The sequence below is a fragment of the Nicotiana attenuata genome, chromosome 10, assembly GCF_001879085.1.
Source record: "Nicotiana attenuata strain UT chromosome 10, NIATTr2, whole genome shotgun sequence".
NCBI classification, from domain to species: Eukaryota; Viridiplantae; Streptophyta; class Magnoliopsida; order Solanales; family Solanaceae; genus Nicotiana; species Nicotiana attenuata.
Genome location: NC_031998.1, coordinates 42,321,067 through 42,335,262, shown reverse-complemented (window position 1 = coordinate 42,335,262; position 14,196 = coordinate 42,321,067). Strand labels below are relative to the sequence as shown.

At 37.2% G+C, this 14,196-nt stretch overlaps 1 long non-coding RNA gene across 3 annotated transcripts; it reads right to left on the bottom strand.

The window, feature by feature from the left end:
• Window positions 1,008–5,091, bottom strand: LOC109233386. 3 transcript variants are annotated; one of them, XR_002069069.1, is made up of 5 exons: window positions 4,739–5,090; window positions 4,560–4,633; window positions 4,291–4,423; window positions 2,898–2,981; window positions 1,008–1,401 (listed from the first exon to the last, which is right to left on the bottom strand). It is a non-coding gene; the product is annotated as an uncharacterized LOC109233386 (long non-coding RNA). The 3 variants fall into 3 exon arrangements; XR_002069068.1 differs by having other exon boundaries at window positions 4,291–4,633; window positions 4,743–5,091; XR_002069067.1 differs by having other exon boundaries at window positions 4,291–4,633; window positions 4,739–5,089.

Here is a 14,196-nt window from a genome sequence, read left to right as displayed (position 1 = left end):
ATTTGTTCTTCAAGCCCGACAACTGTAGCATCTCCCTCTCTGCCATCATCGGGGATGTCCTGAACGGGTGAATCCTGTGTCATAAAGACTGGTGCGGCCGAAGGTTCAGAAGCCTGACTAGCACTTTACGATCCCTCGGAAGTGTTGTGAGATGAGGACGACTCATCCCTGATTTACAATCTCCCTGGCGGCCTTGACTTACGGCCGACTGCTTCTTAACAGAGGCTGAGTTGCCCTCTGATGCTTCCCTAAACAGGACATATAAGCTTGTCATGGAGAGGTCTGCACCTCTCCCTCACTCGACTGCTGTCTTCTTTCTAATTTCCCATTGTTGTCCAAGAGGTAAGGCCCTCTTGCCTCATCCCCAAGAAGGTTCACCCCTCCCTTTAGAAGTGTCGCCTCTTCCCCTAGATCGATCCATTGTCTATAGAAAGGAAAGGCGATTTCTAGTTTCAATTTGATGTTCAAACATACACAGGAGATATGCAGGTAAGATATAAACCAGAAGATATAGTGACACTACAACATTTTAGGTCTTTAGCCACCCCTAAAAATTGTGGCCTAAACTATCAAAAAGTGTGGTATTTTGTCAAAGGCCACACTTTTCGGCTTTAAGCAACGCTTTTCTAGGGGTGTCCTAAACTAGCGTAGCCTTTTCCCTAAGAGCACGCTTTTTAAGCGTTGCTTTAAAAGCCACACTTCAAAAGTGTGGCCTATAAGGAACAAAAGCTATACTTGTAATACCTCATGTGTGTTTTCATGTCCTAATGCTACATGTTTGAAAGGTTGCATTTCCTACCTTGAGGTCACGCTTTTAAAGCGTTGCCTTTGTTTTATATATATATATATATATATATATATATATATATATATATATATATATATATATATATATATATATATATATCTAGTAATCACATTTATCATCAAAATTATCATATCTTTTGAGATCATTGCTAAAGTATGAAGATCTCAAACACTACATTAACTAATAAACAAAAAGAAAAGATTCAAATACACTTGCAATGAACTTCGGAAAAGAAATATATATCATGTACTTACTACATTAACTAATAAAGCAAAAACTTCAAAGGTCGCCACTAGAGATGAGCTTTACAAAATCAGATATATTCTATCATGAATAACACCTTAAACATGTTATACTACTGAAGCCAGTATACATTAGAAATCCCATTTGCGATCCCCTTAGACCTTAGCCCCCTACACATCAATCTCCTAATTTTGTAACTGATCCATTTTCATAAGCTTGACCACCCCAATAATCTAAGCAGCAGGTGAGCTTTCCTTGTTCAAACCAGCAAAAACTTCTGAATGCTTCTGGGCCTTAAGTTCCCTAATTGTAATCTCTTTGTTCTATTTAGTAGTTTTGCCTCCCCATACCTGCAATTGAAACAAATAAAGATGAACTAACTGACTACTGTTGCCATGTATGAGATAAGGTGCAGACCCGGATGAAAATATTCAAGTGCTTTGATAGATTGTAGATCATACTGACTAGTTTAACAACCAATTTTTACTATTATATTAAGAACACAATAAGAATAAACCTGCTATGTTACTATTAAAATGGCTTCTAAATGCATTGGCATATACCTGCTATTTCACTATTAGAATGGCTTCTAAATGCATTGGCATACCTGCTAATTCTTTTTCTTTCTATTCCATATATTATCTTCTTTATCTTTTATTTGTGGGGTCTAAATTTTCAACAATTCACTAATAAGATAGAGTAGTAATAAAATTTAGTAAGTTTGAGTAGCCTTCAATCTACTAAGAAAAGAGTAACTATTTCTACCTCTCAATCCTGCAGGTTCCTCGTGAAGGTCAAATGCTCGTTATTACTTTTTTTGCATTCAGCAATTGAAGCATCCTTGAGTGTGGTAAGATTGTATAAATCTTGGAATAAATCATACAAAGCTACTATCTACCATCAACGAATATATCCACATCCAGAATGTATTAATAGACTAAAATGATAATCAACTAATTCTCTTAAAAATATGAAGTACATTATGCTACGTATAACTGCTTGTAATAAAAAGTATCAACTTTCATAAGCTAAGATAATTAAGAATCAGAGAGGGTAGGAATTCAAAGTACGGATCATTTTCGTCCAACAATCAATACAAAAGAAACTGGTTAATATAGAGAAAATAAGAGAAAAGACACAGAGAAGATGCAACTGATACTTGAATTGGCTAAAAGAAAAGAAACCACACTTCCTTTCAGAATAGTCTAGTTAAGATATATTACCTGGTTAAGAGAAATGTGATTTAGTTTCAATTTGTCAAATTATTTCTTGGTCAGGGTAAATCAAGTTTCTTTCCCAACTATGAATTCTTTTGAGAAACTTCAATTTGTCTTATTAGTAATTATCCAGGAGCTCTTAATAATAGTATCTTTTTTGAGCTTTCGTTTGAAGTGTCTAAAGAACATATACCCACTAACTAGATTATTTTTTTCCATGTATGCTAACACGAAAAAGTAATACAAGATGGAGTTATCTCCTAAAGAAACTACAATTTCACTAATTTGTCATTCAATTAGTACAAGATATAAGCACCAGACACATATATAAAACTGCATTTATTCGAAGTATATGATTTTAAATAAAAAGCTGAAACTTTAACAGGCACACATTCAGTAAACGGACAAATGCTTATTCATTTATCAGAAGTATATAAGTAAAAAAGAAAATTCACAAATATTTGAGTACTAAAGGTACAACAAATATTTTTCATTTATAAGAAGTGTAGAAGATATAACAAATATTTTTCTTGATTTAATATCATGCTCAAGTCGCCAAGATGGAAAAAGGAGAAGATCAAAGCTATATTTGCGTCCTGATTTAGTAGGTATAAAAAACCATATATTACCTTTTCAAGAATCAGACCATACATTGATCCAGAGGAATGTGAAAAATTTTGGCTTATCACAACCCGTGCACGAGTCACATCAACCTGAGAAGAAGATTTCATGCTATAAAGAAAGATGATCGGTGCCTTATGCGGAAATCTCTTTGAATAGTTGAGAATCTGAGTATATCATATTGACATATGGAGAATGGAAGACTATAGAGTTGCTGAGTCATGCACCGAAAGCAGCATTTTTGACTAACTTGGTTCTCATGTAATGAGTTTAGTTTTTTATTAACTCCACCTATGATTGGAATATCATAAGATGAAGACACCATTTTGACACCAGATTTAAATAATCACTGTTTGATTTTTTACAATTTGAAGGACAATAGTTGGACTAAACTTGAGGTGCATGATAAGGAACAAATAGGAATAAAAGAAACTCATTGATAGCTCACCAAGGCTTATTCTATTATGCATTATAACTGAAATTTGTTTCATTTTGACGAGTCATAAAAACCAGCAAATACCAATACTTCAAGGAATAAGAAAAGTGTTATCACTAATAGACTTGACAAGAAACTAAGCATGCATAGCAAGAAATGAAAAATAAATAAATGTGATTATCTTGCAAAGGTAAAGAAAGCATCTCAATCTTGCTTCTTCATTTTAAGTCAAAGCCTTGGATATGGAAAATTAAGAGAGATAAGAAGGTACAAGCAAGTCTAACCTTATTCATATCACACTGAAACAAGTTTGCCGTCATTACAGAGGTGCAATGAATACCAAAAAAGTTAAATTATATATTTTTTTCACGAAAGGAAGTTGCTAATAAAACTCAAGACAGCAAGGACTGCCGTGGAATTGAAGTCTGATTCCATGTCAAGCAAAATAAAATAGGAGATAGCTCCAATCTAAACAAAACTAGTATGTGCTCACATATATTGTCTTTGAAAGAAAATACTTTTCTCATTACAAGATTAGTAGGTAGCAATATAAAATGGCTTTCTTGACAATAAACCTGTTGCTCAAGAACAAACACCAAATGAGGAAAGAACAGTAGAAAATATTAGGATACAGAGAGACATTAATTGCAATTAGTGCACCCAATTAACTTTAGCCCAATGATATTGTCATACTACCTAAAACAAAGCGTCTAATGTAATTGTTACACCAATATTATGCACTTCTTCAAAGAAAATATGATCGACTAATAGATCAATATCTTGTTCCTTCGTTCTATTCGTACAAATATACAAATGCAAGATGTGAATAAAAGAAATGTAGCTCAGAGACTTTGTGAATGCAAGTAATATAGGAATTTGAAAATTGAAAGCACATACTTATACAGGCAGAGTTTTATTTTATCAGAATTTAAAAGCATCCACAAAACAGAAAGCAGTTGAAGTACCTTGCGCCTCTTGGGGTCGCTGAGCAACTACTGCCTTCTTCATCACCTTTGCAATACTATAATCAAATTTGAGACTTATTGCAGACAAAATGTTAAATGATACACCAACATGAACAAATCTCAAAGTGTTTGGCTGAAGGGTAATAACATTGTCCGAATCAGCAAAGCCACAACAATAGAAACCAAAATTAGCATACATAAGACTAGCTATGACTAACCGATATCTTAAAAAATAAGAAAAAGAATGTAATTATGAGAACAACCAACACCTTACTGGCAACCAACCGTGACGGAAGAGGAAATCGCAACGACTAGCACTGAACAAGTTAACCAATATTGCATTCTAGACACAAGCAGCAAACCAAAGAACAAAATCAGTGATTAGAAAGTACCAGAGTAGTACAATTTTATGCTCTTAATAGAGACAACGAGTGACGAGGAAACAAACCTACAAGTTACAAATCGATTTCGCCGAATGAGTCGCCGGAGAAAAAGATGGAGCCGAGCAAGTTCTCTAGTCGAGGGCATTATTTGAAATAAGGACAAAATAGAATCTATTAAAGGAATTTGGGTCACGATGGCGGTGAAACAACGAATAAGCAGCGGAGGTAATTTTGGAAGGGGCAAAATATTTCAGCGGTGGGAAATCTAGAATTGGGCGAAATATTTTAGTGGTGGCAAATTTGGAATTGGGTAAAATATTTCAGCGGGTATCTCTTTTGCCTTTTCAGAATTGGTGGGCAGGAAAACTTTTGATAGAAATTTTTAGAGCGCTTTTAGGATGAAAAAAAAAAAAGCACCCTCCAAAACCGTTGTATTATAGGTCAAAAAGCATTATCAATTATTTCATGTTTTGGCAACACTTATATAGCGTAGCCTTTATATTGAAAGACAACGCTTTAAAAGCATAGCTTAAATTCTGTAGCCGAAAGCACCCAGCAAAGACCACCCCTCAAAATACGTTTTCACAAACACTTCTGACAATATTTCTAAAGTGTTGTCTAAAATTAGTGTGACTTTAGGCCAAATTTGTTGTAGTGTGAGGGTCCACAGCCAAAGCATGCATGAAGGAACAAGATCTGTGGTCCGAACAATTTTCTTGCGGCCACAGATGGGGAATCGCGGACTGCAAAATTTTGTTGTGCTGCCGCAGAAGTGAAGTGCGGTTCGCACATTTTCACTTGCGGCCGCACCTTTAAACCTAGAAATTCCAACTCTCTGATGACAGAGAATTGGCTGATGTGCGGCCGTAACAGGATTTTTGCGGTCCGTACAATTCACTTTGCGCCGCATATTGGAGTCTCAAGAGGGGACTCTCAAATGACAGGAAAAGTAGTGTTTTGCGGCCGCAATGGGTATTCTGCGATCCGCACATTTCCACTTGCCGCCGCAGATCCCTTCTTTCATTATGCTACCTAAAATCAGTACCTGCGGACTGCACAAATTCAAGTGCGGCCGCAGAAATCAAACATTACGTAACGGTCAATTATTTCTATCCAGGTTTTGCAATTTTGTGCACAATTCGATATGGCAACATCATAGAAACATGTAAATATGCTAACTCGGTCCCCATAGAGCATGTATTAGCTAACCCGTTACACATTTACCCCCTCATGGATACACAATTGAATTCTAATGACGAATGGCCTAAAAAGAACTAAAAATCTACAATTTAAACTAAAATAAAGAAAATTAATGAGAAATTAAAGCATACCAGATGAATGAGTGTAATGAGTTAATGAACGGAGATATTGTGTGTGTGGACAGATAGAATCACCAAGAATTTTCAATAGAATACTATTTTTGTGCTTATAGAGTGAAAAAAACGTAACCCTTGCCCCTGCTCCTCTATTTATCCTTATGGTCTACTAAGGGGAAGAAGGTCGAGTGCGGTTGCACATTTTCATGTGCAGTCCGCACTCTGTTACCTGAGGGTCTCTGCTCGGCTTTCCATCTGCGGTCCGCACAATTTTGTGTGCGGTCACAAATTTTATGTGCGGTCGCATATTTCCTGTGCGGTCGCACATTGACCTCTTTTCTGACAAGCTAAACTTCATAGATTTGGTATTTTCGACCTCTCCTTTGTGCGGTCCGCAAACTAATTGTGCAGCCAAAGTGTGCTTTTGCTATAGCACTCAAAGTTTTGCGGTTCGTACAAATCAACTACGGTCCGCAGTTCTTTCAACACTTAGCCCGACCTTTGTCCACAATTGCTCTAAGTCACACTCAGCCTGTAGCACACTTCAAATCTCATGGATTGACCAGCAACTAATTGAATTGTGCATCGAGGTTGATAACTGGAGAGAACAATTTGAAGGTTTCCAGTTGGAGAAGGATGTTTTTGCAGAGGAAAATGGAGCTTCGGAACAGCAAATGAGAATGGTTACCGTTGAGTTAGTGGTTCTTAAAGCTTCTTCGAGTAAAGTTGAGAAGGATAAGGATAGACTGGAATCCTCTTTTGCTAAAGTACTTTCCTAGGCTACTAAAGAGATAAGGAGTTCGAAAGAGCTCCTTAATCAAAAAGAGGTTTACGTGGGTGAACTGGTTCAGACGCTTACTGATGATGTCCACAACACACCTCACTAAGAGATATGATACGGTCGTATGCAATAATAATTACCCAACTAGGAGTCGGAGTCGAATCCAGTGGGAGTTATGAGGGGTGTTAGGGGTATACATTTGAAGCAAGCAAATGGACTATCTAAGATTGCACTTCCATAATAGAGTTTTGTTTTCTATTTCTACAGTTACTCTAATAATGCAGGCTAAAGGAAATAGACTAGAGATAAATATTTTTGAGGTTTCTCCAAATAGTTTGAAGGCCTAGGGATGTGATCGTAACCTAGGTGTTTGTAATGGGATAAAGACTTTAATGCTTGTTTTGTTGACTAGTGTGTACTATAGCTCTCAACTCCATAGTACCCACCCAATACCTCTCGTTCAGAGATTGATTTTGTCCAATTTGGCTTTCTCAAGTCCAAATGAGTATCAATTAGACCAGTTGATATGAGCTCAAGTTGGGTCCTTACTATCTCTATTTTGAACCCTTTAATTAGGTAATCAATCTCTCAGTTAATCCAATTCCTTGTTAGCTAAGTTATCCTAGACTAGTTCCATCTTTCTCAAGTAGAGACTAAGTCAAATAGGCATGAATCAATATTTGCAACCATTAATTCTAAACTTGAAGCATAAAGTAAGCTAAATAATCAACACTCAATCATAAACAAATACTAATTTAAACACTTATAAGGTTTACACACTAGGTTTGGGTCATAACCCTAGTAAAAGTCTAGCTACTCATAATGGAATTTACAGAAAATAGAGAAGAAAAACTAATTAAACTCATAAAGGAATATTAAAATGATGAAATCTAATGTTAAAATACTCAAATAAGCTAAAACTTCCTAAACTATTAAAAAGAAACGGCTGCAACATCTTTAGATGTTCAAACATAACCTAATTTTGTGAAACTCGTCTATTTATACAGGGCCAAAAATCATGGACAAAAATGCCCCGTAGGAGGTTTACGGCCGCACAATTCCATGTGTGGTCCGCAGAGTTCTTTAGTTGTCAGGAATGTAAGTTCTGCAGCTGCGAGGCAATCTTCTACGACCGCACAATTTTTATGTTGTCCGCACTTCACAAGGGCTTCAGGACTTAATCGTTTTGCATATTCTCTGACCTTTGAATATGTTAGTGAAAGCCTAGTTCTACGGCCGCACAATTCATGTGCGGTCCGCACATTATTGAAAATTCTGTTGGGGTTTGCTTCTTGGTTTGCGCTCGCAGATGGAATTCAGCGATCTGCAATTTCTTCTTCGGACCGCACATCTATGCTTATGCGCCCTTTATTGCCTTGTGCTTCGGAAGGATCTTTTCAGAGTCGGAATTCATCATGAGACCAAACTTCCAGCATTCCTGCAATTTGCATGATTTCATTAGTTTTGGGAAAACAATTTGATACTTTCGGACTAAGACAAAAGCAAAAAGGTGCTAATAAGCAGTCAAAATCCGTACATATCACTTACCGAAGCTCAAAAATATCTCCGTGCCTCTACAGGTAAAATTCAGTTCCTGGAAAGTTCTCTTGCTCCTTTGAAGACAACTTATGAAGCCTCGGAGTAGAAAAAGAAGAGTTGAAAACTAACATTGAACAGTGGGAGAAGGATTATGAAGCCCTCGAGGATAAGTCATCACTGGACTTTAGTTGGTTTTGGACACTCGCCTTGAGACTTTAACTGAAGCCAGCCAGGAAGGTTTTGACCTTAACGTTGAGATTGCTAAGGCCAGAGAAACAATTGAACAGACTCGGCAACGTCAAAGCTTTTCCACACCCAAAGACGAAGGTTCGGGTGATAGAGATAGACTTGCTCCTGGTGAAGCTGATGTTCAACCCTCTTCTCCCCAAGCCGATCCTTCTTCTCCCGTCGATGATGCTCCTTAGCTTTTCCTATTTCTAGACTTTATCTGTTGAAAATGTTTGTTGGTTGGTTATTGTTTGGAACTCCCTTGTGTTTTTTGGACAACTTTTGGAAGGTTTTTCCACCCCTGTCTTTTTTTGGGGGTATGATATAAATAGCGCCCCTCTTTGTTGGGGTTATAAATATCTTTGTTGCTTTTGTCGCATATTATGCTTTCTGCCCTTTTAATATTTGAGCTTACAATTGCACTTAAAATGCTTTAATAGACCATGACTTTGATATACACGAGTTTTTATAAAAGAGGGCCCTTTTATATTAACGACAGTGATGGAGATGACGTCTCATCTTCATATTGGTGCAAATATATGAAAATGAAGTAGATATGAAAAGAGAAATAATTTGAGGAAGTTTTATTTTTTGAACTCTCAAATGAATATATTTTGTACATCAATATCATAACTGTTCATACAACACTTTCACAACTACTTCCATTGTAGCAGGTTTACAAATTCGTTCTATTTTCCTGCGACTAAATTTATGGCCTTAACCTAGAAGCTTGTGGGAATATCTTGCATCCTTTTTGCGAGTTCGAACTCCTTTGAAAACTTTTCAAGGATTTCTTCAAGGTTTTGATTTCAGGATGAACTATGTCCTTGGTATACATTTTCCTTCCTTATGTAACCTTGTATATGCATAGTTCCCCCAGTGTTGGAGCGTTCAAGTATGAAATCTCGAACACTGGATCAACTCCTTTCTTTTGGTCCTTTCCCTGAAAAGGAGAATACAAACAGGACTCGGAGATAATTTCTTAGATGATGACTGCATAACCCTTTTCCCATCAGAAAAATTGTAACCTAGACCGGGAATAATTCAGTATTTCGCGTGTCTTTTGGGTCTAATATCATCATTTGGTACGGGAAGCTTTTTGCCTATCATCTAAAATGGTTAGTAAAATTCAAAGAATAAAATAAAATTGAATTTGCGTGATACCCGACCATGGGTATTATCCTCATTGATGTTATAAACGTCAATACCACACAAGAGGGGGGGGGGGGTGATTTGTGTGGTACCTAATTTTCGCGTTAGAAGAACCTGGTTCTTCTAAGTGTTCTAACTACAGCAGTTTGCGGAATAATAAATACTGAAAGTAAAGTGCACAGAGATTTTTACGTGGAAAACACCTGGCTCAAAAGGTGAAAAAACCACGACCTAGTACTCAGTAGGATTTTCCCAAACTCCGCTAAAATCACTGAGCCAAAAACTGCATTTACAAAACTCTTTGTAAACCTAAGGATTAACTCTAATCCCAGTGTAGCACACAGCCTCAACTATTGCGACACTTTCAAGTTAGCTCTAACTTGAATACTCAGAGTACCTAATACAATTGCTTCTAAGAAAGCTGAAAGGTACAATATGAAAACCTACTACAATTGAACTAGACTTAGAATAAACACAATGATGAAACTGGTTCTTCTATCTTAGTTCATGTAGCTTCAGACGTGCACACTTGTATCTCGCATATGTTTCTTGCAAATCAGACTTGATCTTTTTGCTCTCAAATATGCTTAACTTCTGCTTATGTGCATTCACCTGTAAAAGAGAACAATCGTTATATTTATAGAGTTAGTAATCAGAGTTTGATAAGAACTCGAATTGTGGATCCTTTGACAATTCGAGTCCAAGAACAACTCTAACTCCTAATCCATATTCTTGATCCGGATGTAATTCTCTTTTCATAAGGAGACTTCAACTCCTAATCCTATATGCAATCTTTTCGATCAGTTCAGAAGATATTCATCAAGATATTGCTGCTTGATCTCAAGGACTTATCTTCTTCACGTGCATCTCATGTGTATGGGCCATAACAACTGTGTCTCCTTAGATGAACCTGGTCCTTCACTGAGTTCGTTTGTCATTCTTCAAAACTTCAACTGATCTTGGGCCAACAAATTCCCCCTTTTTGATGATGACAAACTCTGTGCTTTTAATGATTATAGAACCTGTGGAACTCAGCTAAAATATCATCACTCGAAAATTTTTACTTATCATTAAGGGCCAGATTTAATTAGGTCATAAACATCACTGTTCAGAAAATAGACACAATTTCTTTTAAAGCACAATATCTTCCCCCTTTTGGCATCATCGAAAAGTTGCATAAATATGTGAATCCCAGAATATTAATCATTACTCATGGCCACTGGGGCAACTGCAAGTGAAAGCATGCTTTAGATAATCAAAAATCAACTTGACAAAAAATAACTATTAAGAGCAGAATCATCACAAAACAAGAGAGATGCAAATTGTCATTGATAAGGCATTGCTTCTACAGTACAGTCCACAAAAAGAAAGAACAAAAACTACCAACCATGAGCAAAAACAAGAAAAATCGCTAATCCGGGTCACTGGGGGTAACTGAAATGGTTCGGAACTAGGACAAAGATGGCTAAGGCTTAGAAGAATTGGAGGGTTGGGATTGGAGTAGGTTGAGCATTGTTTGTAGCATCCCTTCACTCTTTTCCTTTTCTTTTGCAAGTTCTTCCTTCAGCCCATTCCTTTCTTTTTCCAATTCAGCTACTCGAGCCTGAAGCCTAGCAATCTCAGCATCTTTGGTCCCACATTCTTGCACCAACGCTCTAACTTTGCTATTCACTGGAGTTTTTACGGATGAACCAGGTTCAATAAGGGCAACAAAGTTCCTCCATAGAAGAACCAAGTTCTTCTTGTTGCTCACTCATCTTAACAAGTCCCTCAGCAGCTTCTCCTGATCCGCTTCCCCCTGACTTCAAGCCACCTTCTTCTCCACCACCACATATAGCAAGAACCTCCCCTTTTTTTTTCTTTCTCTTCCTACTAGCCTCAGCCCCTTCAATATTTTTCACAGCACCCACAAGCACAAACCTATATCTACCTTCTCAGCTATATCAGAAAATACATAACGGTGTTTACCTCTCTTGGGTTTTCTTGACTCTTGTCATAGTCAGATGACCCAGGTTCTTCTCCTTCACTAGCAGAGATGAACTTTTCAGATTCAGAGCTTGAGTGGGATTCTTCAGATGAAGCCTCTTTTCTTTGACTAGCCTTTAATTTCTCGTTCAAGGCTTTTCTGAGAGGGCCGGATGCTACAGTTTTTCTGGCTAACATCTTTTGCCTGCGAATCTGGGTTTTGGACTTTCAACTGGAGGTGTTGATGATGAGGTATTAGAGGAAATAGGTGGGGGAGTTCCAGGATTGTCTTGAGGATTAGTCATGGCGGATAATTTCTGGAAATATTTTGGGAATTTTTGGAGAAGAAAAGGGTTTATCAGAAGGATTAGAGAAGTGAAATGACGGTTATGAGTGATGAGAGAGGGTTTGGAGTGTATTTAAAGAGGGATCATGATTAAGCCTGTAACGGCAGCCTTTTCAGAGGTCAATAGAAGTCTAATCAAATTAGAGTTATCCGGTCTTCTTTTAGTAAATGAGATGACGCTGTTTTTAGGAAAAAAAATTCCGTTTTAGTTAGACTCCTAGGATAATGAAACTGGTTCAATGCTCAACGGATAGAATTTATGAAAGATTGGTGTAAGTAGGACTTCTGCTCATGGTTGATAATTTTATCTTTATAATTGTGCAAAGTATAGAAACATACCGAACTTCTTATGAGCATATACTGATGAACCCAGTTCTTCAAGTAAAAACTTCCCTTGATCATGCCTCAAATGTCAGAATAGAAAAACTTTGTAAAGAGATTAAGGATTCATAATAACACATGTCACAAGAGTATACTAATCAAGTATGAGACTGAGTAAGAATTAGTCTAGATATTTACATTGAATAAGAACTCCTAACAAAAAAAAAAATTCATCTTTTTCATCATTTTTTTTTTCATTGTGCATTCTGAACTGGACTTTTAGGTTATCTTAATCATCCCTAATTCCAACCTGTTCCTTTCAAAGTTTTCTCTACTCAGTGCTTTAGTGAAGATGTCCGCTATTTGTTTATCAGTAGCACAAAATTCTATGGAGATTAACCCTTCTCATAGTTATCTCTTAAGAAGTGGTGTCTAACATCTATGTGCTTGGTCCTTTATGACTGAACAGGGTTCTTTGTCATACTTATAGCACTAGTGTTATCACAGAATATTGGTATGCATCCCACTTCATACCAAAGATGCTACTAATTGTTGTTTAATCCACTGTATTAGAGCACAACAAGAAGTGCAGCCACATACTCAGCTTCCAGCCAGTAGATAGGGCTACTGAAATTTCTATTTTCTTGGTAGCCCATGATACAAGACATGAACCAAGAAAAAGGTGAGCCAGTGACGCTTGACGGTGGCTTTTTCTATCCACTAGGAAACCTTGCATAGTCCAGCATTTAGCATAAACCTACTAGGATACGAAATTACTACCAGAGTATTCAGTAGAGTGACAAGGAATAGGCACACCATTCAGTTAGTGTCCCTACGAATACTCAATATAGTCTCTTGACAGCAGCAAGGAAACAAGAGAGCTCAGATTTAGGATAGCTGTGGAAAACGAGACACAAAGTCCTACCATTTGAAAACTAATGTCAGGGTCTGTACAAATTGCTAAGCGGGAGAAGTAATGATACAAGATGTGAACCGATCATACCCATATACAATTTTGATCAACTGATGACAGTTCATTCAACATCGTAATTTAGTGGCAGTTGCAATAGGTGTATCTATTTACTTTAAAGGTCTTCCATTATTAAACTTCTTGATTAGTCTTTTGTATACTTCTGCTGATGAATCATCGGTTCCATTTGGACTTTGTTTCATCTGCAAAGCTAGGAAGAAAGTTTAGTTCGCCCATCATATCATTTTCAACTCACCTTCCCATTAATTTTGCAAAAAGTCCTTACCAACCTATCAAGTGGCCCAATATATGTCATCAACATATATTTGTAACAACCAAGAAACTCTCTACCTTTTTCCCTTAGGACAAGTGTTGTCCAATTTTACCTCTATTTGTACCCATGCTCCAGAAGAATTTTTGACAATCTTTATACCAAGCTTCTTGGGGCCTGCTTGGACCAGTAGAGAGCTTTATCTAGCTTGTATACATGATCAGAACATTCTTTACATTTCGAATCCTTGGAGGTTGTTCACAAACACTTCTTCTTTGAGATAGCCATTTAGAAGCACTTTTGACATCCATTTGATGAAAGAGTGAATTCCATATGTGCTGCAAAGGCTATGACGAGTCTAATTGCTTCAAGTCTTTAGCCACTGGAGCAAACAGTCTCATCATATCTAATGCCTTCCTCGTCGCTATATGCCTTGGACTACCAAATCTTTGCTTGTTCCTTGTTCAGTTCCATCGTCTATTCTAGTTTGTTCCTGAAGACCCATGATCATCCTGACCTGTCTTCTTGGTTTTGGAACTAGTGACCAGACTTGGCTTGCTTTTCAAAATCTGATTGAGCCCCATCTTGCACATGCATTGACCAATCTGCATTCTTGTATCTCTCTCTTGTGGTT